Raw genomic sequence first — 6,101 nt, 5'->3', positions numbered from 1 at the left:
GTGCAACGTATATCTTGGAATAAGAATAAAAGAGAATTGAATAGAAAGTAATAGTAATTGTATTGAAACTTGAGGTACAGCAGAGCTCCACACCCTTAATCTATGGTGTGTAGAAACTCCACCGTTGAAAATACACATAAGTGAAAGGTTCAGGCATGGCCGAATGGCCAGCCCCCATGGTCTAAGGACTAGGCGTCCAGAGATCTCTAATACACTTGTAAAAAGTCCTATTTATAATAAGCTAGCTACTAGGGTTTACATGAGTAAGTAATTGATGCATAAATCCACTTCCGGGGCCCATTTGGTGTATGTTTGGGCTGAGCTTGATCTATCCACGAGCTGAAGCGTTTATTGGAGTTGAACGCCAAGTTATAACGTGTTTTGGGCGTTCAACTCTGGATCATGACCTGTTTCTGGCGTTTAACTCCAGACAGCAGCATGTACTTGGCGTTCAACGCCAAGTTACGTCGTCAATTTCCGAATAAAGTATGAACTATTATATATTGCTGGAAAGCTCTGGATGTATACTTTCCAACGCCGTTAAGAGCGCGCCATTTGGAGTTCTGTAGCTCCAGAAAATCCATTTCGAGTGTAGGGAGGTCAGATTCCAACAGCATCAGCAGTCCTTTTGTCAGCCTTTTTCAGAGTTTTGCTCAAGTCCCTCAATTTCAGCCAGAAATTACTTGAAATCACAGAAAAACACACAAACTCATAGTAAAGTCCAGAAATGTGAATTTAACATAAAAACTAATGAAAACATCCCTAAAAGTAGCTTGAACTTACTAAAAACTACCTAAAAACAATGCCAAAAAGCGTATAAATTATCCGCTCATCACAAGCTTAGCACGTCCCCCTCTTATGAGACTTTACAATTTTTTCCAATATGTGCTTGATTTTTCGGTTGGAGACCTCGGCTTGGCCATTTGTTTGGGGATGATAGGCCATGGCCACTTTATGAATGATGCCATACTTCTTCATAAATCCTGTCATTCTCTTGTTGTAAAAATGATTGCCTTGATCACTCACGATTGCTCGTGATGATCCAAAGCGACAAATTATGTTATTCCGAACAAAAGAAAGAACCACATTGGCATCATCAGTCTGGGTGGGAATCGCTTTCACCAATTTGGAAACATAGTCAACAACTAGCAGAATATAGAGGAAATTATTAGAGTTTGTAAAATGCCCCATGAAGTCAATACTCCAAACATAAAAAATCTCACAAAATAACATGGTTTGTTGGGATATTTCAGTCTTCTTGGAGATGTTTCCAAATCTAAGGCATTGTGGACAAAACTTACAAAAGAGAGATGCATCCTTGAAAAGTGTAAGCCACAAAAATTCGCAGTCTAGAATCTTTCTTGCAGTTCTTTGAGGACCAAAATGGCCACCTCCCTCAGAGGAGTGGCATGCCTCCAAAATAGACTGGAATTCAGATTGTGGGATACACCTTCTGAGTACTTGGTATGCACCACATCTCCATAAATATGGGTCATCCCATATATAATATTTGGATTCGCTCTTAAGCTTATCCCTTTGGTGCTTAGAGAACTTGGGAGGAAAGGTGCGACCAACCAAGTAATTGGCAATAGGTGCATACCAAGGGATCACTTTCGATATTGCTTGCGAGCCCTCAGGGGAAATACATCGTTGATAGGAGTGAGATCGCCTTTTGTATGCTTAAGGCGACTCAAGTGTTCCGCCACTAAATTTTGGCAACCACTCCTATCTTTGATTTCTAAATCAAATTCTTGTAGAAGCAATACCCATCTTATCAACCTTGGTTTAGACTCCTTCTTGGCCAACAAATATTTCAATGCTGCATGATCCGAATATACTACTACCTTTGAGCCAAGTAAATAAGCTCAGAATTTATCCAAGGCAAAGACAATAGCTAACAATTCTTTCTCAGTGATAGTATAATTGGGTTGGGCTCCATCCAAAGTTTTAGAGGCATAGGCAATGACATAAGGATTGTTACCTTCGCGCTAAGATAGTGCCACTCCCACTGCATAGTTTGATGCATCTCACATGAACTCGAATGGCCTACTCTAGTCCGGCCTTTCTACAATGAGAGCTTGGGTCAAAGCAATTTTGAGCTTGTCAAATGCCTCCATGCAATCTTCACTCAACTCAAATTCAACATTATTTTGCAACAACCGGGAGAGTGGTAGTGCCACCTTACTAAAGTCCTTAATAAACCGTCGGTAAAAACCTGCATGACCAAGAAACGCACGGACTTCCCTCATAGAGGAAAGGTAAAGCAAACTAGAAATCTGGATCCACAGAAATACCATTATTAGAGACAATGTGTCCTAAAACAATACATTGTCTAACCATAAAATGACATTTATCAAAATTAAAAACAAGGTTTGATTTAGTACATCTCTCTAATACTTTTGCATATTTGTCCAAGCAAAAGTCAAAGGAGTCCCATAGACACTAAAATCATCCATGAACACCTCCATGCAATGCTCAAGTAAGATCCGTAAATATACTCAGCATACATCTTTGGAACGTAGCTGATGCATTGCACAAGGCAAATGTCATTCTCTTGTAAGCATATGTTCCAAAGTGGCATGTGAAGGTAGTTTTCTCCTGATCTTCTGGAGCAATGTGGATTTGAAAGTACCCAAAATAGCTATCTAAGAAACAATAACGACGAGATTTACCAAACAAGCGATCAAGCATTTGATCGATGAATGGCAATGGAAAGTGATCATTTCTAGTGGCCATGTTCTAATGACGATAGTCAATACACACCTTCCATGAGTTTGATACCCTTGTGGCCATAAGCTCCCCGCTCTCATTCTTGATTGTAGTAACACCGGACTTCTCTGGAATGATAGGATTCAAACGCCTGAGGTTGGCGAATAGGTTTAGCTCCTTCTTCTAAGAAGATGCGGTGTTCACACACTTGAGGGTTTATGCCAATTAAGTCCGCCAAACTCCACCCTATAGCCTTTTTATTTTCCCTCAAGATTCGAAGTAACTTCTCCTCTTGTTGGGAGGTGAGCTCCCTCGCAACAATTGCTGGAAGCTTGTGATCTTCATCAAGATAGGCATATTTTAGGTGGGGTGGAAGTGATTTCAACTTTATACTTTGTTCATGACTCGGCATTTGATCATCCGGTAAGACTAGAGTGGATAAGATGTTCTCTTCACATTCGTGGGGGCTCCCCACATTTGGACCTTGAATCTACTTTTCTCATCAAGATTAGCATTATGTACTTCGGCCACAACATTGTCAATCAAGTCACACCAGAAAATTGAATGATCTTCTGGTAGGTGTCTCATGGCTTCATCAAGACTAAAGCTCACAACTCTTCCATCAATCTTAAAAGAATAAGTACCCGAGAAAACATCTAGTTTGAATCGAGAGGTCCTCAAGAACGGCTTCCCAGGATAGACGATGTTCTTTCGAATTCACTTGGCGGCATCTCAAGAATATGAAAATTAATTGGGAAGACCCATCCCTTTATACTCACCTACACATCTTCCGTAATACCAACCATAGGTATTATGCTCTTGTCTGCCAATACAAATCGAGCCGCCGACCGTTTCAATGTTGGGAGCTTCAATATATGATAAACGGATAGAGGCATAATACTAACACAGGCACCAAGATCACGCATGCAATCAACGAATTGGACCCCATCTATGGTGCAAGTGACTAAGCAAGGACCCGGATCACCACATTTCTCCAGTATTGTACCCATCAAAGCCGAAATAGAGCTTTCCAATGGAATAGTTTCTAAATAATGAATTCTTTCCTTATTCATACACAAATCTTTTAGAAACTTGGCATATTTAGGGACTTGGCGAATAGCATCAAAAAGAGGGATAGTTACCTCTACCTTTTTGAATATTTCCACCATTTTGGGATCAAGTTCTACATGCTTCTTGGTCTTCCTTATCAATGTAGGAAATGGAATTGGAGTAGCCTTTTCCAAGACACTTCCATCCTTAGAAACTCTGCTTTTTGGTTGGTTGACTTCTTCTTCAACTACCTCATGTGCCTCATCCTCCTCTTCAATTTCTTCTACCTCAACCACATCCTCTTTTTGAGTCTAATTTGGTGCCTTCGGACTCCTCTCTTGCAATTTGGTGTCTGACCTCAAGGTGATGGCATTGATGCCACCCTTGGGGTTGGGTAAATATTGAGAGGGCAAAGCACGAGAACTTGAAGCTTGAGTAGTGTGGGTAGAAGGTGGTTCCATACTTGCTAGAAGAGCTTGGATGGTAGATGTAAGACCTGTGAGACTAGAGGCAAGTGTGGTTTAAAGTTCTTTTTGTCCTTGAAAAATTAGAATGGCTCATTTTGGTTGGAAGAAGGGGAAGGATAGGTGATTTGGGGGGTTTGTGGTTGATTACGTTGAGGTGCTTGCCTTTGGTGTGGTGGTTAGTAGGTTTGCAAGTTTTTTCCTTGGTTTTGTTGGTATGGTGGGTTTTGTTGGTAACAATATTGTTGATGGTTGTTGTTCCACCTTTGATTTCCTCCATTGTTTCTACCTCCTTGGTTATAGTTGTCCCTCCATCATTGGTTGAAATTGTCTTGCCAACCTTGGTTATAATTGCCTCCTTATTGGTGATACCCTTGGTTCGAACGGTTGTAATAGACATTAGTAGCCGCTAGGGTATTGTCATCTTGGAGACTTGGACATTCATCCGTATAATGGGAGTAGCAAGAGCAAATTTTACACACTCTTTGGGGAACCAGTTGTTGACTTTGTTGTTGTTGAGGAGGTTGAGGTTGTTGTTGATTAATTTGGAGTTGCTTAAGAATGCTAGTCATCTCTCCCAAGGTTTTAGTGAGGGCGGTGGTCTCACCACCAGAAGAAACTTCATTGATGGTTCTTGGATGATTGTTTCTTTGTCTAGCATGTAGGGTGGATTCGGCTAAATTGGTGCTGAGTTGCCATGCTTCTTCAGCCGTTCTATACTTTGTCATGGAACCATTACTTGAAGTATCCAAAAGGATTTTGTCTTGCGGTTTCATTCCTTGGCAAAAGTAGCTAATCAACACTAGAGTGTCAATCATGTGGTTGGGGAATGAGTCAAGAAACTTTCAGAACCGTTCTCAATACTCATATAAAGTCTCCGATTTACCTTGGACAATGCATAAAATTTCTTTCCGTAACCTATCTATCACTTCCACATGAAAGAATTTGTCTAGGAACTCCCTTCTAAGCAAATTCCAATCGCTAACAATCTCATTGGGCAAAATATAGAACCACTATTTAGCTATTCCCACGACCAAACGGCAACCTCATCGCAACCTTCCCGCTAGTAGTAGAACATACACCTTGGAAGTCCCTAAGGTGTCTAATAGGATCTAGAGCGGGAAGTCCATGGAACTTCGGTAGAAGATTGATCAAAGCGGTTTTGAGCTCAAAATTAGCATTCAAATCCGGATGACACACATGAAGCGATTGAAGAACAAAATCCGAAGCACCGGCTTCCTTAAGAGTGACCCTCTTTGGAGCGGCCATAGTATCGGTACCTAATTCAATGGAAGAGTTATTAGTAGTATCAATGGAAGATTAGATAGTGTCTTCTTCGAATGACGATTCGGATTCAACCTCGGATATGGTTGGTGAATTGGTAAAATTGCAGACATCAATCCTACCATCGACAATTTGTGTGTACGTATATGTGTGATACGGTTATGGACACTACCAAGTTACGGAAATTCTCCATTGCCATACTCAATTGAGATGGTTTGGCTCGATGAAGACGTGAGTTTTCTATTAATATTTTTCTATTTTATTTTAAATTTATATTATTTATATTTTAAATTTATTTGTTTATTCCCATCTAATTGTTCTTTGATTTTTGTTAATCAATTCTATTTTATTTTATTTTGCATGTTTTGTAGTCTTTGACAAAGAGGCAAAACATATTTATTTCTAAAAACATTAGTGAAGATATTTTTAATGGTAATTTTTATATTATTTATTATTAATATATTATGTAATACCTTGTAGAAAGGAGATCTATGGGATACACTTACACTTTTTCTCAACCTAATTGATAAGACCTTTTTCTTCATCGTTGAAGTTCAAATATATGATAATCCACATTTTTCACCTTCTTATAAA

At 39.7% G+C, this 6,101-nt stretch overlaps 1 long non-coding RNA gene across 1 annotated transcript in view; it reads left to right on the top strand.

Annotated features, from left to right (window-relative positions):
• The window catches only part of LOC127746775 (uncharacterized), a 31,674-nt gene extending 25,774 nt beyond the window's left edge, over positions 1 to 5,900 (top strand). The window contains exons 2-3 of the long non-coding RNA XR_008008506.1: positions 148 to 5,738; positions 5,879 to 5,900. This is a non-coding gene — a long non-coding RNA (uncharacterized LOC127746775). The remainder of the gene's footprint in view (positions 1 to 147; positions 5,739 to 5,878) is intronic.
• Positions 5,901 to 6,101: the final 201 nt, after the last annotated feature.

This window comes from Arachis duranensis, chromosome 4 (assembly GCF_000817695.3).
Source record: "Arachis duranensis cultivar V14167 chromosome 4, aradu.V14167.gnm2.J7QH, whole genome shotgun sequence".
NCBI lineage: Eukaryota > Viridiplantae > Streptophyta > Magnoliopsida > Fabales > Fabaceae > Arachis > Arachis duranensis.
Note: the sequence above shows the minus strand (reverse complement) of the source record. Positions and strands in the feature narration are given on the sequence as shown.